The sequence below is a fragment of the Camelus ferus genome, chromosome 17 (assembly GCF_009834535.1).
Source record: "Camelus ferus isolate YT-003-E chromosome 17, BCGSAC_Cfer_1.0, whole genome shotgun sequence".
NCBI classification, from domain to species: Eukaryota; Metazoa; Chordata; class Mammalia; order Artiodactyla; family Camelidae; genus Camelus; species Camelus ferus.
In genome coordinates, this window is record NC_045712.1 from 35,756,210 (window position 1) to 35,781,695 (window position 25,486).

Sequence of the window (25,486 nt, forward strand, 5' to 3'; positions counted from 1 at the left end):
GCAGGCCGGCTGGCAGGTGCTTTGTCCTAACTAGGGGTTCACCTGTCTCTGTCACACACACCCTGGAACCCAGACATGCCAGGGCACCCCAAGAGCTTCAGGGCAGTTTCTTCTGTCCTGAATGTTCACCGTGGGACAAAAATGATCCCGGCTGTGGTTTGTTTCCCTTAGATGCTCGGGGTCTTTCCACAGCCCCAAGACATTGCTCTGGGGTGTTCTGTCGGCACCTGACTGGGGTCAGGTCCTCACCTCTACCCTGCGGTATTAGGAAAGCTGTTGGAGCCCAGATCTGGTCTGGATCTATTTATAGCCAGAGGAGCTGTTTCGGTTTGGTTTTGCTTTTCGCTCTGACTCTTCCTTGAGAGGACTTCGTTTGTTGCTTTTAGTCTTCTCCCAGCTTTCGCCCGAGCAGAACCTGGAGGCTCTGGTGTTTATCGCTGGCCGGGCTACATGTCAGTTCGTAGAACGTGGCCGCAGTTCCCGGAATCGCAGCCTTCGCCTGTTAGCCAGATCCTCCCTCCATGCATCAGCAGTGGCGGCAGCTGCCAGCTGATCTGAGTTTTATGTGGTGAGATTTTTGTTTTGTTTTGTTTTTTCCCCTCAGATGAGAACTACTGTTTGCTAGAACTGAGATCATCAGAACCATTTCAACTAGGACTTTGTGTGAGGATATAATTACACCTCCCAAAGATACAGGCCTGGCCTAGGAAAGTGAGGGTGAAAAATAAAGCATCTGTAGGAGAGTGATGACCGGTACAAGGTGATTGAATGGCAACTCCCCTATTTTCAATGACAGTCTACAAATCCAATAAAATACTATTTCCTTTTATTTTATTTTAGCTAAGTATTCTTGTCCAAAATGAAAATCAGATGTTTTTCTTTTTCAGTTTTTTTTTTCCCAAAGCAAATGGTTACAAACACTTACTTAATATCACTTACTGGAGTTTTTCATTTTTTTTCCTGAGAGAACATTTACGTTACTTTCTTTTATGCGTGCAGTACCTTTTGATCAAAACATGACTCCACTCCCTTGTTTAAAGTTGAGCATGTGGATTAAAGGCTTCTTTTAATCTTAAAGACAGATTATGGCTCTCTTCCCCTTTAAGCAAACCACCATAAAACCCTGGCTGCTGCCCAGTTTTCTTCATTAAAGCTCTCTTCATTATAGTGTTTTTGGATGGCAGTCATTAAATGATTGTTATGCACAATGGGCACTTGATTATAATTATTTAACTGGCAATCAGTTATTGCAGCAATTGGGTGGTGTAATTAAAAGGGAGCGTGTTTGTACCTGCCAGCATCTTTGAGATGTTCAGCTCTGGATTAGGGGAAGGAGCAGAAGCTAAACATATGGGCAGGAAGCATCACGCACTCCTTTGAATGGAAACTTTTCTTTTATTCTTCCCCAGTCTGGTTCCCGGCCTCTTTTTTTCCATAAGGTAGATGAACAATGGTGAGAAAATAAGATGTGGATGAGAATTTTTGTGTTACAAACTTCTGAATCAGTAAACACATTCAGTAATGAATGTTTCCCCACATACTGAGAAATGAATGGGTAAAAGTATATTTATATAATTCTGCTTTTTTTTTTACACAAGCGTTTTTCCCCCCACTCTAATTTGTAAGTGTCAGCATTTCTTTCTTGACGTATAAACTGACATGGCATGCCACTAACAAGAAGCTGATATAAAAGATAAGTAGCTTTCATTAACACGCAACTGGGAAGCCATGACTCACTGAAGAAGGTAGTGGCAGTGTGATTGCCAAGTTAAGATGGGTCCTTGCACTGTTCAGAACTCTTTTAGTTGTAAGTGTCAAAGACCTAATTCTCACCAGCCTTAGCACAGAGGAGGTTTCTTGGCTTATATAGCTGGAATGTTATTGGAACTGCTTATAGGATTAAAGGAAGAGCTGCAGGAGCCAGGGCTCAGGGTTAAGAACTGGGGTTCAGTCCCTCCGAATCTCTCTGTCCGTCTCTCAGCGGAGCCTGCCTGTGCTTGTCCTCATTCTGAGGGTGGGCTTCCGGGCTTCTCCCTGTGGCAGGAACCACGGCCATGAGTAGCACCAGATTCCCGTCTTCCTAGGTGAGCAACTCCAGTAGAAAGCGACATGTGTCTTCCATCTTTTGTAAATCAGTCTCAGGGGAAGACTCTGATTGGTCCTCCTCGGGTCATGCACCCGACCCTGGACTAACTACTGTCCATATGATTGGCCAAGCCTGGATCACGGGTTACCCTGGATGTAAGGTAGGGAAGACGAAGTCCTGTGCTTAACAGTCCTGTCAGAGACATTTAATATATCCCCATAGGTGGTGGCCCACTGACTAAGAAAATCACAACAATTATTTTAGAAAATGAATATGAAAATCTGAAGTATCCAAACTTAAAAACATTTTCTGCATGTTTTCCCAAAGTGGGGTCTCCATCTTCCTTTGAGAAATATCCCACCTTTGTCAGATTGAGTTGTAAAAGTGTCCTTCTGAATTTCAGATGATTGCCTAACCTGACTTGCCATTCTTGAGCTCCAAAGCCCCCTTACTTGTGTGATCTGAGGGCGGGGCCCTCAAGGGATGGGGCAGGCACAAATAAAAGTTGCCTGCTCTGGGGGCACGGCCACCACGGCTGCATTATCATGAGGGGTCCAGGGTCCAGGGTCCAGGGAGCACAGTTTCAGCTGCCATAGAGTGTTAAGCCACTTACCACAGTTCTGGATAATAAAGTTTTCCATTTCTCTCATAGTTTACTTCCATATTTGAATCTGTAAATGCAAAGGGAAAACAGTCTGCAAAATAGCCGACTTAAATAGTAAAAAGCCTTTGGAGTAAAGGAAAACATTAACTGAAAATTTAAAAGTGTCCCTCCTACCTCTCCCCCCCCCCCCCACTGAACTTGATCTAATCAGCTTTACTTATGGGGAAAGTATGACTCATCCTATTTATTAAGCAAATAAGGAAGGTAATTGAAATGTACAAGCTCAAACATGAATAAAAATAAAGCAATTCTCAGTTTCCTATGTATCTTATTAATCAATGCGCATTTACGTTTTTGTTACGTATTTATTTGTACAATTGAGGTATTTAAGCCCAGGGTAACTCAAACTACTAATAGAATGCCACCTGAACTCAGAGGCAGGGAATCGGCTCCTTCAAGTCGAACGAGTGTGTGTGTGTGTATTTACACGCACCCTTTGTTCGTTTGTGGATATTGGACGCTGCTCGAGGAGTTTCTTGGGAATCTCATCTTCTCAATGGCAAGCTCCAGCATTGCCTCTGCCAGCAGTTAGTTCATGTGGACTTGATGCCAATTTTCTTTTCACATATGTGAAATAACAGTTTGGCACACGGCAAACAAAACAGTGACACCGCAGAGAAGACTGGGGCTTTTTGAGAAGTGAAATGAGCAGATTCAAAACTAATTTTTTTCTTTAGGTGAACTGAGTTTAAATTAAATTAAATGTTGCGAGAGATTACAGTATTTGTGTGACTCTCAAGAAGTCAAAGGCCGTGGCAGTAAAGTATTTTCACTTTATAGAGTTTTTCTTGGAAAGGCTGCACACCATATGACAGCAAAGTGCTTAAAACCCAGAGGCTGATGCCAGCACAAAATCCAAACACCATAAAGTTACTTCCAGAGCCCAGATATTTATCGGTCCTCTCTCTTGGAACAGAGCATCTCTTAACCAGTCCAAGTCCGCCAGCTCAGAATCGCCTTCCCAGCCTAGCGGCTTGAGTCTGAAGCACCGGGTAAGGCATGTTCTCCAGGAAGGAAAGGAAAAGTGATTGAACAATTGTCAGATGAGTCACGAGCCACAGACAGTAGATCCTCATGAACCATTTTATTCTCCAGCAAAATTGGTTTCTTTAATTACTCTTCAGCCAGAGGAAGTGAAGGGAGGACAACCCGTGGCACAGTGGCCTTTGCTGTGTGCGTGTGCACCTGGTCCCTTGGTCACTTTCTGAAAACCCAGCTAACCTCCCTCCACCACAGTGCCTACGTCCAGCCCTCTCCGCTCAGGTTAGGAAATGCCAACGCGAAGGGGCCGTTTGTTCAGGCTTTCCATGCTGCTGCGGTGCCCTGTAACCCGGGACTCTCTGCTTCCCAGCTTCACCCAGAGGGTGCTGGGGAAGCCTCGTCTGCGGCTGTGCACAGAAGACCTCGGAAAGCTTTGCTCACCAGGACTTGAAATCCAGTCCTTGGTGAATTTCCATCACAGGGTCACTGCCAAGTCACACAACTCTGGCCAAGGAGGCTTGCCTAGGAGAGCACTGTGTCCTTGTCCACTAGGTGACAGTGCAACATCTGGCCCCGTGTCCCTTCCCTCCCATTCCCACCATTGACGTCACCGTCACCTGCTAATGCATCTAGAGAGAGCAAGAGGTCTTGGTTGCAAGAGATGATGGGAGCTGATGCCAGAAGTGTACACAAGTCATAAATTACTCTTAATTCTTCTTGGCTACAATGCTGCTAGTCTTCAGTTATGGAAATAGATCTTCCCTTTAATCTCTTCTATTTATATAATATAATAGTTGGTCTTCTTGTATGCCTATAAATCTCACTTTTCTTCAACAAGTGTTTCCTGAGCGTGTGCTCTGGGCAGAGAACTGTGGAAGCTGCTACTTGAGAACAGAAAACGGGAGTTCGTGTTTAAAGGGGACAGAGCTTCATTCTGGGCTGATGAAAAGGCTCTGGAGGTGGGTGGTGGTGACGGTTCCACAGCCAGGTCAGAGTACTTAACGCCACTGAACTGTACACTTAAAAACAGCTAAATTGGTAGATTTTGTTATATGTATTTTACCAACCATTATTTTAAAAAATAAAAATTCTTGCACTTTTCTTTTAGTCAAGATTAACCATTTACTTGCTATATGTTGTAAGTTTCTCGTGTATCCTGTATCAGAATAGAAATTGTGTGTGTGACTCACCTCAAAAACCCGGAATCCCGCATTTCTTGTATTTCACAAAGAAGGACTGAGGTCATTATTTCACTGGTTTCTCCTATTATCAGAATACTTTATAAGGTCTTAGCTAACAAATAGTTATCCTGAACAACAGAAGTAAAAACAGAGTCTCAACTAGTGAACTGTAGGAGGCCTCAGACTAGCGCATCCCACAGTGCCCCGGAGTGCCCGGAGCTTCGTGGAGCTTGGAGAACAGAGGTGCAGATCCTGTCTGGGGACCTGCTGGAGTGGAGGAAACCCTGGCCTGCAGGCGCCTGTTCCTGCCTCTGCCTTCAGCCAGTGCTGTGATGGGGTTAGTCTATCTCATCCTTGTGGGCCACCGAGTCTGTATCCGTAAAACAGGAGTGAAGGTGCCCGTCCCGCAGGCTTGTCAGGCCCAGGCATGCATTTAGGAGGCTTTCATGACAGTCGAAGGACCGAAACACAATGGACGTCTGGGACAGGCTCCAGAGAACCCTTCATCCCATGTGTGTGGGAGCGGTGAGCCGCCGCCTGGAACCTTCCCTCCCTCTCCTGGTACCCAGGTCCCCTCTCCAATCACTCTGTAGACCCTGCCCACCTCTGAACTGGGCTGGGAAGTTCATGATAAGCATACTGATGTGTGAGAAGGGAAGTGGCCCGCCCAGAGCCCCGGCCCGGCGCCAGCAGCAGCTGTGGAAACACAGCAGTGCTCAGTGTCTGACGGTGTTGGGGCCTCTCTCAGGACCTGAGGCCTCACTGTTGGCTTCTCAGACCCACCACCCTACCCTTGGGTTAGAAGCTCTTCCCCTTGGCTTCCTTTGATTTGACTTCTTTGTCCCTCCATCTAAAGCCCACAGCAAAGAAAGGTGCCGTCACCTCAGACCTGCGTCTTGGCAGCAGGCAGCCTGGCCTCCTTCCCTGAGGTCTGCAAATCTGTGTGTGACGACCGTCCCCTCCCTTCTGTGGATCCATGCTGCCCCTCCAGGGGACAGTCTGGCCTTGCATCCAGCCTCACCAAGCACTGGTTTCAGTTGGTTAGAAAATTACTTTGATTGGTGCTACATTTGATCAGCCTCCCAAGTTAATAACATCCTTTTGCGTCTCGTAAACACCTGAGTGATCATCAGCTGCACACCCTTCCGTAAGTTACAGGGGTGCGGGAGGGGCGGGGCTCGCAGGGCCATGAAGCCAGGGCTTCTCAACCTTTTGATTATTTTTAATCTTTTTATTAAGGATTATATAGTTTAGATACAATTAAATCTTAATTGTGTATAAACATTAAGAGTGCATCTCAAGGAATTTTTATTATCCATACACCTGTGTAAATACCACCCAGGTTGTGATTCAAAACATGTCTAGGTCCTCCAGAGCCTCCCTCAAACCCCCTACAGTGACTACCCCAGAGATGGCTACTTTCTGACTAACCACCTTGGTTGGGTTCTTACCTTTCTTCCATGTGTAGCTGCCCCTAAGTCCCACTCTCCTTCCTACTTGACGTCATTTAAGAATTCAAAATTAATTATTGCCTATCATGACCAAAAAGGATCAAAGTACTGTTCATTTGAGAAATGCTTTTCCTGCCACACATATTCTGACCCCCCCCGGACCCCCCCACCTAACCAAAGCATGGGGAGGGAGGGTGACACCCTCACCTTTTCTGGTCAGTCATGCTTAATCCCAGAATCTGGAAGACAAGAGAAACAGACACCGGGGACCTCAGTCCTATTTTTCTGGTGCCCAGACCTCATGGTACAGTGTTTCCTAAGCTAAACACGAGTGTGGTTCTTAGAATCATCCAGTATCCATTGAGTTCTCACTGTGCAGATTCCTGCTCTCCGTTTTCTGTCAGAGTAGGGTTTTTCTTTCTCCTGTTTATGTTTTGTGTTTTCTTGGGGATGGGAAATGCATTTGAAGAGGACGACAAACGTTGCACTCCCCTTTCAACATGTTGACGTTGACCACCTTGAAGTGTTCTTAGTGAGGAAGGTGATGGAGGGTGGTTTTACAGGAGGTGCACAGAAGCCCCCGTTTTTGGCATGTACTGCCACACTCAAATCCTTGTATTTAAAAGTGGAGCTTAGTCTGTTTATCCTACAGTAAAATTATCTTCAAGAAGCTATTATTATATTGACATTGGAGCCAAACAGGAAATCAGAGGATTCGCAGATGTTATCTGCTTTAATGCAATGGGTTTTCTACTAACTGCCTTTGCCGCCAATCAGGATGGACTCTACAAAGGATTTAAGGAACATGTTATTGACATAATGTTTACTCCTTGGGCTTCGCAGGCTGCATCCGTGTTCCCAGAGTTCTGAGGGCTAGAGGGAGAGGGAGGCTTGGAGAGAGAGAGAAGATGAAACCAAGAAAGAATTGAGCTAGATTCCATCATTATGATGAAGAGACATTATAATTATAATATTCTTCGATGTGGGGTAGAATTTGGTATATAAGTCAACAATTATATCTAGTCATTTATTAGATGCACAGTATTGCACAAAGCAATACTTCACAGCCTAAAGGGAAGGTGATATGCCCTAAAGGCTAAGTCCTCAAAACTATCTTTTTTAGCATTTTAATCCGTGATTTAGATTAGGACAGAGCTGGTACATCTAGCAGATTCGTGGGTGGTGCTAAGCCAGGAAACAGCACTAAAACCAGGATCTATGAGCTCATGACTCCAGGAGGCTCAGTCTCAAAAGCTGAAATGCAGCAGGCAAAAGTGTAAGTCCTTTGATCTTTAAAAAAAAAAAAAAAAAAAAAAAAAAAGCTTCTGTGAGTGTGGGGTGGGGGAGATGTAATAAACAGCGCCCATGAAAAGAGATTTTCCACGCTCGCCAGCACCATGTGAGTGAAGCAGTGAAGGGGCGTAACACCGCTTCCTCCCTGCGACGCTCCATTCTGGGAGCTGAGTGGCCAGAGCCCACACCTGGTGCACTGTCGTCACGTTCCCACTCCAGAGGAAGCCACAGGCCGCCGAGAACCAGGACCGGGACCACATCACTGGGAACACCCTCAAGTCAGAGAACGAGTAGTTTGGTAGAAGGAGAGAAACGGGAGGGACGCCTGTGTCCCGGGCTTGGATACCGCCAGCTGCGCCACGTGTCAGGCGTGTGTGGCTCGTGCCCTCAAAGGCCAAGCTAGGAGTCGGAAGGGGCTTCTGGTTCCCTCACCCACCCTTGAGTTGTTGAGCAGAATGGAGTAGGGGGCTCGTGACTGTGTGGATGTGGAGGGGTCGCGTGGTGGAGGACATACCCCCTACCAGTCGCCAGTGCCCACAGCCACTTGGTGGAGGGCCTGTGGGGGCAATCTGTGTGCTCTGTAGGGTTTGGAACAGACAGATGCTCTGTAAGGTCTCATCCATCCCTGCTATTCCGTAGTCACTTTTCTGCACGTGTGATCAAAGCACGCAGTCCAGGCTCTGGTAAGATGCCTGTGGCCTGGGATGCCCGGGAAGAGGGCAGGGCTGGTCATTGCTCTTGAAGTGTAGGCAGAATTAAGGAACACAAGGTGATTGATGGCTTGAAGGTAGATGTGCCTGGGGATGAGGTGCGGTTGGGAAATAATGAGAGCAGAGTTGGGACAGATGGGAGAGCAGGGGTGGGGGACAGAGCGGGAAGCCCCGGGCTGGAAATGCAGATGTGGGTTTACTGCTATGGCCTGTCGTTCGCTGCTGAAGGCTTTTGTTGGGGTGCAATGAGGTGCATTTAGGAAAGGAAGTTGGGCCTGTAAGTCCTTGGACACCCACGCTCGCACACAAGGAGAAGGGGTGGCAGAGAGCCCGACCCCATGAGCTGGTGAGGTCAGCAGCTCCCTGTTCTGCTGGTGGGCAGAGGGTGCCCAGACCAAACCACTCAGCAGTTACTTCTGCCCCACAGGCAGCTTCCTAAAGACTGTGGGGAAAGGCTCCTTGTCAGGACATGAGGAACGAGGCATTTTTCTACCTGCAGCCATATCTGAGATGGGTTTCTCCCAATGCTAACCCTCTAAACCCCCTGAAGCTCTAAGTTGTCCTTCCTGTTGGCCGTCCTTCTCACAGCCGTGGGGGCCAAGTGTCTGTTTTGCTGTGGTTCATATGTGTGGCTCTCAAGAACCCTGCCTCAGTTCAGGTCACCAGCCCACTTTTTCGAATTTAATTTGACTTCTCACATTCACCCTTTACTTTCCCTTAACTGATCGGGCAGCCGCAAGATGCAGAGTGCGTACAGTGGGCGCTGGCGCAGTTCCGTGGCGCGGCCAGGGCTTTCACTGTGTGCTGAGTGTGACCTTCTGCAAGTGCATTGCACTTTTATTTCCAGAGGAAGGGCCGCTGGAAGGAGGGTGTTATCGCTTTTTACTAAAGAAACATTCACAGAGAAAGGTTTTGGCACTGGCGAGGCCAAGTTAAACAGGATACAGTGCTCTATGCAAGCGTTTCCCCGCCGCACCCCAATCCTCGCCCTGGGCTTGCGGGTCACTTCCTAATCCATGAATGGGTTTGCTGACCTGTAAGCAGGGGTGGGAGGGGGAGATTTTGCTTACACAAACTCACCGAGGGAAGTCATTCTGCAAGTTTCCCAAGGATGAATGTTCTCTCTTCCCCCTCCTCCTCCGCCATGAGACAAGCGCAGCCTCCTGTCTAGAGAGCAGGAGCTCTGCCCCGAGCTGCACGTGGAGGCTGGCTGTGGCCGTGCCCATCCTGTCTCCTCTGGGGGCAGTGGGGCTGGGGCCTCGTGTCCCCGCTAGAGCAGTGCCCCCCCAAAAGACATTTCAGGGCTTGCAGAGAAACTGGACCCCCTGGTGAATATTTGAAAGGCCAGAGACCGCTTCTGTGACTCATGACCAATCCTGAGTGTAGTAATGCCAGCTCTTAGGGGTCCCGACTGCTGTCTCATTTGTTCTTATGCCCAGTTTGCCTAAAGAATCAGGAGTGCTTTAGGGGCTAATTCCGTAGGACGCATGTCATTCCTCCTGAAGCTAGAAAGGAAAGATTAAACTGTTACTACTTGAAATGAAATAAAATAAAATCTGTAGGACTTCGCTAACCTTCTTTATGATGCAGCCTTTATTGGGTATTTCTTCTGTGTGTAATTATTTCAAGTTCTAAGCTTTTCTGCCCTCTGATTTTTCCAGTCTTCACCCTGTCATGTCTACCATCCCTGCTCTGTCTTAACACAGATTGTACAGAGAATGTTTGTTCCCTCCAGTTACAAAGCAGATCAGTGGCTTAAGTTTTGTTTCGAATGCTGTCTGTGAGCCATTGTCATGGGCAGCTCTGATACAAGGCTGATTCTTGTTCTCCAGAAGTCTCTGCCAAGATGACAGCCTGCTGTATGTACTCACTGCTGTTGTGGTAATAAGAGTTTACAGGAGCCCAGGTTGTGATATTTCAATGAAAGAGAGCCCTTTGTTGATACAAACGCTTCATGCAAATTGGAGTGAAATACTAAAACCACGGGTTTGGCTCTACTTATCAGTGCAGCAAAGAGTGGACCTCACTCAGCAGGTAGGCACGAGCCCTCTTTGGCGATTTAGTATTTCTTTGCCTCTCAGGTCACAGAGCCCTCGTTTTAAAAGTAAAGAAGCCGAGGCCGAGGCCCAGTCTGTGGTGTGTTTGTGGTCAAATTGAGAGATGTCTCCTGATTCTCTATTTTTTCTCCTATTCCATGTTTACTCCCTCTTTTTGTATACTTTCCTGGAAGCAAGGCTATGGATGCCAAGCCAAATTTCTAAAACCTTGGTTCCAGTGTGCCCCAGGTAGAGAGAGTCCTGAAACAGCAGCTTCCCAAGCACACGATCAAGGCCTGCAGTTCCTTTTATCAGGGGTCACGGTTTGGGGAAGTTCGCAGTGTGGCACCCTGTGCAGTGCTGTGACTGAAGGAGGCACCGACCCCTGCTCTGAATCGCATCAGGCTCGGGCTGTGTCAGTGAACTGCTTTTTCAGGTGACAAAGTTCCCTACGTTCTCATCCTCCAGTCCCCCTACCACCCTCAGTAGGGCACGAAGCACTGGTTTCTACCATATCAGTCCTGTGAGCCCACGTGCCCCACACGGCCCCCAGGTCAAAGCTCCAAACACCTCAGCTGCTCATCTGAGGCCCCCTGCCAACCCAGCGTCTTAGCTGTCTCCAGAACAGGCCATATTCATTCCCAGCCCTCTTTGCTCCCACAGAGCCCCTTTCTCTTGCCTGCGCTCAGCCCTCCCACCCCCTGCGGTCTGACGCGTCCTAAGCTGTGCTCCCTGCAGCCTAACTCCTGAGCCGTCTGCTGGCTTGTGAGAGTGTGTGAGCCTGCCTGCTCGCATCCTGATCGTATCCCTGGCGTGGCCTCTGGTCTCTGAAACTCAGCTGTGAGCAACGAGTTCTCCGACTTTCTCAGTTTATGGTGGTCTTGGAGTCTCAGGAATTATTTCAAGAGCCTTCTACGCCGAAAGAGATATTTAACAGTTCCATGTATTAAACAGTCAGGGCCACATAACTTAATAAGCAGCTTTGTTCTAATGACTGAGTAGCCATTTGAAAAAATACTACACGTAAATTGAAAGAAAATGCCATTTTATTCTGAAAGAGCCAGTTACTTACTGAGAGGATGTGTGCTCCTGTCAGTCACCGGGCGGCTCCCCAGACCTTGGAGTCAGACGAGACACAGCCAGACTCCTTTCCTTCTCTGTGGTGCTTTTCACGCAATACTTGCTTTTATCAAATGAGTGCCGAAAACCTAGTTTTGCAAAGATACGAGATCATCCAGATGAACGTAGCACAAACTAATGCGGAAGCTGTGAACTGCCTCCTTGATCGAGTCGTTCGCGCAGGGCCTGGCAGATGTTGTGTATCATGTTTCAAAACCTTAAAGTATCCCACAGCTCAGATTCACTGCAGTGCCGCAAGGCACACCGTTTGGGAACCACAGTGCCAGGGTACAAGTGTGACATCATCTTTCTCTTGCGTGTCCCCAAAGTGCGCTGGCCAACGCAGTCCTCAGGGTAGGTAGCCAGTTAATACTTTGTGAGGGTCTTAATCCTCGAGTGCCTGATAGAGGCCACAAGTGCCACAGCTTCAGCGATGTGCCGAGTTCCCTGGCACGGCTGCAGTTCAAGTCAAATCCATTTGAATGCTTTTTGGGGGGATGCTGTGAAGGAAATTCCTATACTGAGGGGTGGTTGGCTCACATGCCTTTTTAAATTCCCTTCCATTGCTAAGGGTCTTTAATTTAATAGCAATGACACGCCATATAAGACCAATATAAGCACAACTGCATGACAGTGTTTGAGGGTGAAATATCCTAAAACCGCATGCGAAAAATACAAACACATTTGACTTCTGACCTGACTTTGGCATGGAGGAAGGTGGTAAACATATAAAACTGTTGTTTCCTTAATTAATAAGGTAGATTAATTGATAAACTTTCTTCTTTTCAGTTGTCACAAAAAATGACCGTATTTTAGGACACTGAGAAAACTGTCATACATACCAAAAAAGTAGCAATCGCACAAAAACATATCTGATCACTCTGTAATACAACTGAAAAGTATATATTTTAAAAATTTAAAACAGAACACCACTGGGAAATTTTAACACTCCTCTTTGGTCAATGAGGAAATCAAAATCAAAATTGTGGACTCCTCGGGGGAGGGCATAGCTAGGCATGCACAAGGTCTTGGGTTCAATCCCTAGTACCTCCATCAAAATAAGTAAATACCTAATTATCCACCCCCCACAACAACAAAACAAAAACTTTTTTTTTAAATTGTGGACTCTCTAGGAAGTAATATGAAAATTCTACACATAAATTTTTTTTGATTCAGTTAATACTGTGTTTAGGAAACTTCATCAACCTGAGTTCTTATATGAATAACAAAAAATGAATGAAAATAAAAGAAATTATGCACTAAACTTAAGAAGCTATTTTTAAAAAAGACAAAATTAACTGAGGGATGGCAGAAGAAAAATCTGAAAAATCTTAATAAAAATCTTAAAAATCTTTAAAAAAGCACACAGTAAGCACTTGATAGACATCAGCCTTTATTATTAAGTTGTCAGAAATATTGAGGAATCTCTGTTTAGTGGTACAGAAAATATCTCCAAGGTACAGTGCTAAGTTTAAAAAGCAAGTTTCATGTTTGAGACAGGTGAGGCAGTTTGAATACAGATTCCGTATTAGGGGGTATTCTTGCATTCATGCTACTGTTCTTAGGTGTGATCACGTCGTAACAGGGGTGTAAGAGGGGCCCTCATTCCTAGCAGATACATCCTGCCGTATTCGGAAGGTAAGTGGGTGATACCTGCAGTGTGTACTTTTCAGGGGTTCAAGGGGAACAAATAAACATGGCTTAAGAGAAGAATGTGGGAGAATATTAACCAGTATGTTTAGGTGAGTAGTACAGAGGAGCTCCTTCAAGTTTTCTCTAAGTTTGAAACTTTTCAAAAGAACAAAACTTATTACTAAAAAACCAAGGTATAGAGCATGTATAGTATGTTTTGTTTTTAAATCACGTATGTATGTATGTGTGCTTCTGTGCTCATAGGCTTGTAGGTGCACGAACTGTCTGTGTCTAAAGGAGGTACTATGAGTGGGAACAGGGCTTGCTCCCGGGAGGGGAACTGGCTGGCTAGGGAAAACGACTGGAAGGAGACTTAGCTTTTGAATCTTGTACTATGTGGTTACACTTTCTATCTTTAAATAAAAAAAAAGACAAAACAAAACTAACACACAAATTAAAAAAAAAAAGAATTTTGTGTCCTGTGCTCAGTGTCACTGTTGTGCCATAAATGAAGTAAGAATGCCGAGAGGTGGGGGCTGTTGGCGAAGATTACTCAGGAAATGCCTTCTCTCAGGGCAGATTTCCGGGGTGGTTCTTCCTTGGAGTCGGGACTCTGCTGCACTGCCCTTTCTCTGGGTTAGCAGCCTGTGTGCCCCCGCACGGAGCAGCCCTTTGGCCTTGGCTCTGTGGGGGTTTCATGAAGGCATTTTTACAGCTGGTGGAAGGTGGTGGGCATGCGGAATGGTCCTCAGAAGGAAAAGATGTGGGCTTCCTGTTTGCACTGTGACTCAGACACGTGGGAGCGCGTTTCTGTGGAATACCCTTAGTAAGTAACTTGTCTGCCCCGGCACCAGCGAGACTCCCCAGCGTCAGAGTTAGAATTCAGGGCCAGAGGCACGGAGCCTGGAGGTTCCCCCATGGAGATTTTTGGATGTGGCTTGTGGTGCCAGCGATTTCAGAGCTGGAAGGGACTTTTATCTGAGGGGTCCAAACCGGTCACTTTACCGATGCAGACACCAAGGCCAGGCCAGGTCCACTGACTTGGCTTATCAACACAGCTGGTCACCACATGTCCCTGGAGCCACCTCCAGGTGCTTTTCATGACCCTGCAGCGGCCCGAGAGGCCCTCAGGGAGCCAGGGCTCTGGGCTCCCGCGGGCCTTAGACAGGTCGACACTGGACAAGTGGTGTTGCGGCCAACCTGCTTGTTTGCTTCCAGAAGAAAAGGGCAGCGTGCAGCCAAAGCCGAGGAGGCGGGGGGGCGGGGGGGAGGAGGGAGGCAGGGTTTGTGAAGAACCGTATTTTGCCCACAGAAGGCCTGCAAGGAGCCCGATTCACCTCCCACCAGGAAAAGACCCACAGACTCGTGGGGGATTTTATCCTTTGGCCTCAGTGCGTTAAAGTACCTAACCCTGGAGAGTTTTACGTAAAACGTTTGAGATCTTTTTCTTAACTACTAATGTATTAGGAAATACTTCAGACATGCGAATGGACTTAGTGAAGACCTGAAAGCCTGCATGCTACTGCTCAGCCACAGGGTGAAGTGAGAAATTTAGCCGAATCCCCCCCCCCCCCACCATAGTCCCCTCCCTTCCCTCCTCCCAGAGGGGAGCCCCGCCCTCAACGGCGTGTGTGATGCCTCCCTAGACGATGTATCATCTTGTTTTCCATATTCTAAAGCTTTCTATAGACGGTGTCAAGTTGCACACACCTTTCCACAGCTTAACTTTTTCTTCACTCAGGCGAGGGTATTTTTTCAAATGTATCCAAGTGGCTGCACGTGGCTCCAGTTCAGCACGGTATTTATCGTATACACGCTTGAAAATCCATCCGCTCTTCTGTTGAATACATTTAGGTTGTTTCCAAGCTTTTGATACACATAATGCCCCAGCAAACATCCTCATGCACACAGTGCCCAATCTGAGGGTTGGGGCCTTTTTGCTCACCATTGCTGTATCCTTCATTGATCAACAGGCAGAGCAAATGGCTCAGGTCTCTTTCTGTTCCAGAAACCCATGATTCATGAAAGTGGGGGTTTATCTGAGAGGTGGCATGTTGTTTTTCCTTAGGGTTTTTAATTTAGAGAGTGGTGCATTAAAGTCACCTGGGAAATTTTTTTTTTTTCCTTGAAAGTAAACTCAGGACTTTACAGACCCACAGAAATGGAGATTTCTGGGGGAGAGGGAGGGAGGAGGAAGAGTTCCTCTTGGAGAAGCTTCTAGTGACAGGGGCCCCCCACTGATGTACCAGCCCGCTGGACTCAGGCAGACTGTTCTCTGCAAAGCTGAGGAGGCAGGTTGTGTCCATCCCTGACTTCGTCTCAGTAGACTCTGGTCACAGCCCTCCACAAAGTGGGCAGACCCTTGAGTGGAAGTTGCCTTTCAGCAGAGTAACCGCCGTGAGCATCAGACACCGCCCTAGTGGGGTCCTGGCCTGCAGTCATGCCGTTTGACTTCCATCGGCGGCAGCCCCTCTAGGCACCTGAATCTGTGGCAGGTTGGCTGATGTTTGTGTTTCTTCCTTCTGTGTTGGAAAAGGCCTGTCCTCTTTAACCGCCGCTCCTAGGGCAATCACTTGTTCCAGTATCACGCTGAATACTGGGGTTACAACCCTGCCTTCAGTAAGAGTGTGTCCTGGTGCTAAAGGCTGAGCTCATATACATTTACAACTGTGACAAAGGAAGTATTGTAAAGGCCACTGGACACATATAAAGGAGGGGTATAGACTGTGAAAGAGGGAGTGATTCCAGCCTGGGCCATTTGGGCTGTGTCTAGGAGAGACAGTAGGATTTTAGCAAAGATGAACAATGAGAGCGGCAGGTTCACAGACACAAGGCATTGTCATCCTTGTTGCTTTTGACAGTCATTAGTCTATGTCTTATCCATGTATTTACCATTTTGGAGCAGTTGATTCCTTCGTATAATTGATCCATAACAGATCACGTGCCTTTGAAACTGAAGAACAGCTTGTGGTATCTTCATCATATTAAATATCCTTTAGTATTACTTTGTTCTCTGCAAGAAATGATGTGAATGCTCTCAGTTCTTGTTTTGCTGAGAGCATCTTTACTTTGCATTCCTTTTTAAAGGGCATTCTCCTTGGGTATAAAATTTGGGGTTGACTTTTCTTTCAGAACTTTTCAAATCTTCTGCCTTGTGTCATATTTCTTAGGAAGTCAACATTCATTTTTATTATTGTTTCCCAGAAGGTAATATGTCTGTTTTTCCATTGGCTACTTTTAAGATTTTCTCTTTTTCTTTGCTTTTTATCAGTTAGTGGTGTACCTCGGTTTGGTTCTCTCTCTGTTTATCTTGCCTGAGGATCAATGCGTTTCTTGAATCTGTGCAATAGATGTGTTTCCTCAGATTTGGGATATTATTTGCTATTATTTTTTCACATTTGGTTTGGTTTCCATTCTCTCTTTCTCCTGTAGATATGCACAGTAGATAACTGGACCACGTCTCAGATGTATATTATTCTTTTTAAAATTGACATTTTATTGTTGCTTATTCATGTCGTATCTTCAAAAACTATTATGATATTACAACAGAGTACAGTATTAAAACAAAGTCAGTATTTTTAATTCTTAGCAAAACAGTTCTTTTTTTGTATCACTTGTTATTTCTTGGGTTATCCAATGAAAAGTAGATGCCACTGATTGAATTTATTTTCACCATTGCATTTTGAGCAGTTTCATATTCTTCCTGATTTGAAGACTGTATAATTTTCATATTATAACATATCTATTTGCTTGAAAGACAACACTGAATAGGCAGAGGTTTTTCTTTGTTTCAGAGATTATAGCATACAATATTATACAATTCAAAAATATATATAAAGTTTTTTTATTGAAATACAGTTGAATTAAAATAACATTACTTTCAGGTGTACAGCATAGTGATTCAATATTTTTATGCATTTAACACCAGACAAAGTTATTACAACATTAGTAACTATTTTTCCTGTGCATTACATCTCCATGAATTATTTATTTTATAGCTGGTGGTTTGTACCTCTAATCCCTTCCACCTATTTTTCCATCCCCTAGCCCTGTTACCTCTGGCAATCACTTGATTGTTCTGTACCTATGAGTCTATTTCTGTTTTCTTACACCTGTTTTTTTTTTTTTAAATGCCATATTCAAGAGAAAACATACAGTATTTGTCTTTAGACTTATTTCACTTAGCATAATACCCTCTAGGTTCATCCAGGTTGTCACAAATGGCAAGATTTCATTTTTTTATGGATGAGAAATATTCCATTTTGTACATATTTATATATGCATATACATACCTACACACACACACCACATCTTCTTTATCCATCATCTATTGATGGACACTTAGATTGCATCCATATCTTGACTATTGTAAATAACACCTCAGTAAACATAGTGATGCATATATCTTTTCAAATTAGAGGCTTTGTTTTCTTTGGTTAGATACCCAAAAGTGGGATTCCTGGATCATATAGTAGTTCTATTTTTAATTTTTTGAGGAAACTCCATACTATTTACAGTAGTGCCTGTACCAGTTTACATTTCCACTAAGTGCGTGGTGGTTTCCTTTCCTCTACATCCTCACCAACACTTCTTATTTCTTGTCTTTTTGGTAGCTGTTCTGACTGGCGTATGGTGATACCTCACTGTGATTTTGATTTGCGTTTCCCTGATTGATTAGTGACGTTGAGCATCTTTTCCTGTACCTGTTGGTCATCTGTATGTCTTCTTTGGAACAATGTCTATTCGGGTCCTGTACCCAATTTTTAATCTGATTGTTTGTGTTCTTTGTGTTGAATTGTGTACGTTATATTTTGGCTATTAACTCCTTATTGGACATCCGACTTGGAAATGTTTTCTCCCATTCAGTGGGTTGCTTTTTCGTTTTGTTGATGGTTTCTTTTGCTGTGCAAAAACTTTTTAGTTTTATGTGGTCCCATTTGTTTGTTTTTGCTTTTGTTTCCCTTGCCTGAGGAGACAGATTAAAAAATATATTGCTAAGACTGATGTCAAAGAGTGTACTGCCTGTGTTTTCTTCTTGGCATTTTATGGTTTTAGGCCTACATTTAAACCTTTAATCAGTTTTTACTTTATTTTTTGGATGGTGTAAGAAAATGTTCTCATGTCATTCAGTTACAGGGAGCTGGCCAGTTTTCCCAGCACCATTTATTCAAGAAATTGTCTTTTTTTCCATTGTATATTATTGCCTTCTTTTTTGTAGACTAATTGACTGTAAATGTAAGGGTTTATTTCTGGGCTGTATTTTGTTCCATTGATCTTTGTATCTCTTTTTGTGCCAGTACCATACTGTTTTGATTACTGCAGCTTTGTGGTATAGTTCGAAGTCATAGAGCGTGATACTCCCAGCTTTGTTCTTCTTTCTCAAGATTTCTTTAGCTGTTTGGGATCTTTGGTGGTTTCATACAATTTTTAGCAATATTGTTCTAGTTGTGTGAAGAATGCCATGGGAACTTGATAGGCACTGCACTGAGTCTATATAGTTTGCTTTAAATGGTATGGTCAGTTTAACAGTATGAGCTCTTCCAATCCACCATGAGCATCGTGTATCTTTCCATTTATTTGTGTTGTCTTCATTTTCTTTTCATTAGTGTCTTAGAGTTTTCAGAGTACAGATTTTTCTTTTTGATGCAGTTGTAATTCTGTTTTTTATCTGTCCTTTCTTTTGGTTATTTAATACTGAGTTATCTGCTGGCTAGCTAATCCTGTCTGCTGCTATTTCCAGTCCACTGCTGAGTCCATCCAATGAGTCCTTAATTTCAGATACTGTTTTTGGAAGTTCTAGGAAGTTTTTTAGATTTTTTTCCCTAAAGTTCAAATGTTCTGTCTTTTTATTCAGTTTTTTCCTTTTTCTAATATATTAATAATAGTTATTTTAAAATCCTTGTCTGCTAAATCAAATATCTGGATTTTCTCTGACCTGCTGCTAATCAGTATTTTATCTCTTGATAATTGGTCTTTTTTTCATACCTTTATGCTTAGTAATTTTTTGTTATATGCCATACATTGTGAATGATAGATTTACTCTATAGTATAGCATTTAAATTTGTTTAAATGTGTTTAAATTTGTTCCAACAGTCAGCTGAGTTACTAGAAGGTCACTTTGATTCTGCTAAGATCTGCCTTAGGTTTGTTAGGGAAGATGTATGTTAGTGTTCGCCTTGCTCCGAAGTGCAGTTGGTAACCTTACAGGTGGTCTTTCTGAGTTCTAAACAGGTGTGTGGTGTATTCACCCATGTCTTCCACTCTGACCCGAACCAGAATCCAACATCTCTCTGGTACGTTTAATAGCTGGCATTCCCTCCCTGTCTCAGCTTCAGCTTCCCAGCTTGAAGTTTGACCCCGACTTTCAGGAGTCTCACCCTTCACTCTGCAGCCGGAGAACTAGCCAAGATCCGAGGGCAATTTCCATGTAGATTTCCGGGTTCCTTTTCTAAGTTTCCCCCATCCCTGCCACCTGCTCCCCACACCCAAGCTCGTTTGCAGCATCGAACGGATTTCTGCCTGTCCCTCTGTCAAAAACATCACTCTCTGCTTGTGTTGCTTACTCTTTGAGCCTGGGAACAGTTATTTTATGTATTTGTCAAGTTTTTATTACTGTTTATAGCAAAAAGTCTGATAGCATCTACTTTATTATTGTCCGAAGTGGAAGTCAGCATTTTGCTATGTTGGTTTCAGGTATATTTCCTTATATACTTATTTGAAAGACATAACTTGTGGATTATTTTTATTTTGATTTAAGTTTACCTTATGGTAATTTGGTTATTCAATAGTATTTCCATTATCATTTAGATGGAAAATGCTTATTTTTTAGCATTAATGTTTGAATGTTTAAATTGGCCAATTCAGCTTTGTTGCTCACTATATTAAAAAGGTAAGCTTCTTTGGCATTTGCTTGGTTTGAAATTTGTCTAGTGTTGAGAATCCACTCTGGCTTGACTTTGTTTTCCTGGTAAGCATAGTTCTGGTAACAGTGCATCTTGGCAAAACTGATCTGTTGTCCTGGGCAGTTCCCAAAATGACGGCCACTAGAGTTTCATTCCTTTGGCCTCAAGTTTTACCTCCTGTGAGGATCCAGCCACTTGGGGGAAGGTTGGCAGAGTAGGCGGTGTTAGTCATCCACACAAGAACAGTTTATCAGATCCTTCCTTGTAGAGCTAGTTTGAAAATAGGTGGGGAGAAGCTTTTGTGGTTACTCCTTGGTATCTGAGGCAGTGAACAGGGCCATACAAGGTGGGGAAATACGCAAAGGAGAAGGAACAATAAAGATAAACTTTATCATTCTTTTAATCGTCCCCAAGGAGCTAGGCTCCTTCAGTTTTGTGTCTAATTTCCTCAGGAAGTTCTTAGTGCATTGTGAAAAGTACTTCAGTAATAAAGCAAAGTCTAACATGCTACAAACACGTAAATAATATACAGAGCAGGATCCAGAACAGCAGAGGCAAGCTGGAAGGACACCAGGAATCAACAACACGGGTTTCTTCCCGCAAGAGCTCCTGGGCGGCTGGCCGTCAAGGAAGGAAGGGAGACTTAATTATATACTCTCTTTTCCTTCTGAAGCTTGAGCCGTGTGAATATGTTACTCCAAAAAAAAAGATGATTAAGCATATTTGTTTAATATTTTATCCCTCCCATAATGACTTAAAATCACAGTAAAGGGAATTTTTTTTTTAAACTTAAAAGGTAGTAAGAGTAGGAGAGCAAACAGCAGCAACAAAAAATTTGGAACCTGGAAAGGTGGTGCTAGAGATTGAACGTTTGTGTCCACCCCCCAAATTCATACAATGTGACCAGATCCCCCGTGCGATGGTATTTGGAGGTGGGGCTTTGGGGAGGAGACTAGGTCATGAGGTGGAGCCCTCGTCAATGGGATCAGTGGACTTCTAAACAGGACCCCAGAGGATTCCCTTGCCCCTTCCACCACGTGAGGACAAAGTAAGAGGAGGGCCATCTGTGCACTAGGAGCTAGGCCACCAGCAAACACCAGACCGGCTGGCACCTTGATCTTGGACTTCCCAGCCTCCGGATCTATGAGAAATAAATGTGTTTTAAGCCACAGAGGCTATGGTATTTTTGTATAGCAGCCCGAACTGACCAAGACAGATGGGCAACAAGAAAGTTAAATTCTAAACCAGCCAGTAGGGAAAGCCAGTGGTTTCCACAGAACCACCTGAAGGCTTGGGAATTGGGGACAGTAGGTGCATCTGAAAATGGGAGATAAACATGAGACTGAAAACAGGGGAGTTGGTTGAAAGTCCGTCTTAAGAAGCAGTTAGATGCCCAGCTACCCACCCTGACTTTGCACAACTCCGGTTAAGAAACTGAAAATTTACTTTCTGGTGAGTGTGTTCAGAGTTTCTAGACTAGGACACATCGGCCAAAGTTGAAAATAGGGTGTATCACTGAAAACACAGGATTGAATGAATGTTTACGTATCGAATATGGAGAGGTCAGACCCTCTCCTCACACTGGGCCCCCACAACCCAGGCCATCAAGCTGAGATGCCTTCCAGACAGGAGAATGCATGGTCCTTCAGGGAGTCTGACCAACCCTGAGAAAACGCCAGGAGTTCGGTGGCATGATAGCGCAGCCAGACGGCCTTCTGGTTGGGTCCACGGTAGACTTCAGATAGCTTTTGAGTACCTCCTTAAATGGAAGCAGAAACCAAGTATTACTTGGCATCTAACTTGAAAGACAAAAATTAAATCTGAAGGAAACACACTGTGCCAGGAGTTGAAAATGTTATATATTCCTAAAAATTCCACTATTGCTTAGGTTCTCAGTGAGATAGAAGAGGTATTGTATTAATGAAACAAGAGGAAAAGACTATAAAATGAATATTCAGATAATTAAAAAGAGCTCTCAGAAATTAAAAATATAGTAAGTCTAAATTCAGTAGAAGGATTAGACGATGAAATTCAGAATATCTTCCAGAAACTAAAACAAAAGCACAAAGAAATGGAAAATTGGGGAGAAGAGACATGCGAGTTAGTGGCTCAGGCTAGGAGTGCCCACATCCAAATAACAGAGGTGCAGAAAGACACGCGGAGGAAACATACTAGAGAAAGTAAAGAAGGAATCAAGAGAATTTCCCAAAATCGAGAGACACAAGTTTCTAGATTGCAAAAGTCTACTGACTGCCCAGAACAGAGAATGACAGTAGACCATCACCAAGGCCAAGCTTAGTGAAATTTCAGAACAGTGGAGTCAAAAATTAGCTACAGTTTAAATAAAGAGGTGGGGGGGAGTCATATATAAAGAATAAAAGAGTGGAACTGTTTTTGAGTTCTCAGTAACTACAATGGAAACTGGAGGTCAGTGGAACAATGCTTTCAAACCACCAGGAAAGTTATTTCTAATCTACAGTTCTCTATCCACCCAAACTGTTGATTAAATATGAAGGCAGAATAAAGATATTTTCAAATACATTAGATCTCAAAAAATGTACCTTCCCTTCACTCTTTTTGAGGAAACCACTGAAAGATGAACTCCAGAAAAACAAAAGAGTAAACCAAGGAAGGAGAAGACGTGGAATATGGGGAATGGGGAATGGCACAAAGGAGAGAGTCAAAGGGATCCTCAGAATATACTGGAGAATTGAAATCTCAGGATGGCAGTTGGGTCTGAAGCACTGAGCGCAGCTGGAACAGGTTGGATCAGGTCAGAAGGCTCCAGCACAGATTTTGTTAAGGAAATGAAATTGCGTGACTACCTCATATGTCTGAGCATATATTTAGAAGATTTAGAAAATTGGCAGCAAGTTTGAGATTAAATTACGGATAAGTACCTAGGAACAAAGTAAAACAAACCAAAAAAAGACAAATGTTAACTCCAGAGAAAACAACGTTGTAGAAGAAAAAAAAAAGTAATCCTAGCATGTAACACAGTTCACCTAGATAGAACGGTTAGATACCGGTCTGATTGGAATTAGACTTTTGTTGAAAGGATGAGAGGACAGGAAGGTAGAAGTTTGCAATTGCAGGAGTGAGGAGATGCTTAGCACTGGAAGAGAGCTAAATCCTCTTTTACCAAAATGGGAGCTAGATATGTAATGCTTAAACCTGAAAAAAAAAATCACAAACCAAGAAGTAACAATATAGACATCAAAGATTTCGTACCCCATTCCACTGTGGGGTGATGCTTCCCCCACAGCAGGCGATTCTCTGACACCAGCAGGGTGTCCTACAGTTCAGCTCAATCCTGACACTGTTTACCCAGAGACAGCATCGCATCCCACAGGTGAAGGGCTCCGTCCCACACAACTCTGCTCCACTTCCGATGGAATCACAAGCCCAGGTTGTTACCTGTACTTCTGACTGGCTGACCCCCTCTTTGGGTTCAATTAATTTGCTAGAGCAGCTCCCAGAACTCTAGAAACCAGCTTACTAGGTTACCAGTTTATTACAAAGGATATTAAAGGGTGCAAGTCAACAGCCAGATGAAGAGACACATAGTTCGAGGTCTTCAGCAAGGGAGTTTGGGGCCTGGCATGGTGGCACATGGAAGCGATCTGGTTCACCAACCATGGAAGCTCTCTGAGCCGCCTCCTCTTGGGTGTTTTGGAGGCTTCATTCTACAGGCAGGATTGATTACTCCATGATCCCATTGGTGAGTGATTCCGCCTCCAGCCCCCGTCTCCCCTCCCTGGAAATCAGGAGGTGGAGCTGAAGGTTACAGCCTTCTCTTCATGGTTGCTTCCCCTGCCAGCCTGCCCCCTGCCCCCATCTTTAGGAGATTTCTAAAAGTCACCTTATTACCATGAATCCAGTTATGGTGGAAAGAGACTCATTATGAAAAACACCCATTTCACCTTTATGGTTCTCAAGAGTTTCCAGAAACTGAGAACAAGAAATACTGTAACAGAAGACGCTCCCACTGCTCTTCTCACTCGGGAAATTCTGAGGCTTTGGGAGCTGTGAGCCAGGAACCATGGGTGAAGACCAGATGAGTGTGAGAAATGTGTTTCAGTCATCTGAGTGATTGAATATGTATTTCTTATAAGTCACACTATGGTAGATGTACTATTTTAAAGTATAGAGTAAAAACTTAAACAGCATCAGGTGACTCGCCGTGGAGAGTGGAGGCAGAGCCCTGCTATTTTTCATAAGTATTGGAATTATCTGGTTTTTTAAACTGTGCTCGTATGTAACTTAGAACCGAAAACTTAATGGAAGAAATGAGAATGAGAATGGACAGGCTGGGTTTTTGAAGGATGAGTAGGAGTTCTGTCGGCCTGGGGAACAGAGGGGTGGGCTGGCAGGTGGAGAGAACCAGGACTGGCAAGAAGCAGGGTGGTGTAGCCTGGCCTCTGAATGGAAGCTTGAGATGTGGGGTATAGTCACACCCAGGTGTTGACCTTTCTCTTTTGATGTCTGTATGTTGTTTAGAATTTAAGACGTGGCCCTTTTGTTACTGATAAAATTATAACCTGTTACTATGGTTATTGTTCTAAAATAACAATATTCTTTGAACTAATGTAAAAGGGAGGAAAGTGAGCTGTCATTGAAATGACCTTTGCAGTAAAGTCTGCTGAAAAGGCAGTGTCATTTTCAAGTTCTTACTTGGACTTGAAAAGAGTATTTTAACCACCATTCCCAGTGCTCAGGAATCCTTATAGGACAGTAGACTCCAGAGAAAATGGGCACTTTGCTTGGAATTTGGGAGATTCAGATGCCTGTGGCATCCCAGAGCTCATAAGGCCAGGAAAAACACGTATTTTGGAAGCCATATGTGCCCTAGAGACAAATGGACCTTGGGGGGAGAGGGGGTGGCGCCAAAAACACGGCAGTTCAAACAAGACAGAAATGTGTTTCTCTCTCATATGACAGTCTAGAGCTGTGGTATCCAGTATGGTAGCCACTAGGTACACGTGGCTGTTTACATTTAAGTAAATTAAAGTAAAATTTAAAATTCGGTTCCTCAGTTGCACTGGCTTCATTTGAAATGCTCGTTAGCCACTTGACTGGAAGCTGCTGTATTGAACAGCACACACAGGACAGTTCTGTCATCACAGGAAGTCCTGTTGGGCAGCCCTGCTCTAGAGGAGGGGTCCAGGATTTGAGGGGTAGCTGTGCTCTGCAAGGTCACCCATGGACCGGAGTTCCTTAAGTGTCACTGCTCTGCCGCTCCCTTGGTGGGGCTCCGTAACGGGTGTGTGTGCGTGTGTGTGCACGTGTGCTGGGAATCCCTTGGCAGTGTGACAGAGCCTACAGAGCACGTCACAGAGTAGTATTTTCACATGTGTTAAGATAAAATACATAGAATTACAAAGGAAAGTGATTATGCTGAAATGCAGCTGTCAAAGTAATAAAAAATAAG

At 44.4% G+C, this 25,486-nt stretch overlaps 1 protein-coding gene and 1 long non-coding RNA gene across 13 annotated transcripts in view; both read left to right on the forward strand.

Moving 5' to 3' along the window:
• ATG7 (autophagy related 7) overlaps window positions 1-25,486 on the forward strand; it is a 307,849-nt gene that overhangs the window by 236,285 nt on the left and 46,078 nt on the right. The gene's annotated exons all lie outside the window — the stretch shown is intronic.
• Window positions 1,941-24,571, forward strand: LOC116657222. The gene is made up of 3 exons (XR_004312284.1): window positions 1,941-1,950; window positions 11,481-11,493; window positions 21,068-24,571. It is a non-coding gene; the product is annotated as an uncharacterized LOC116657222 (long non-coding RNA).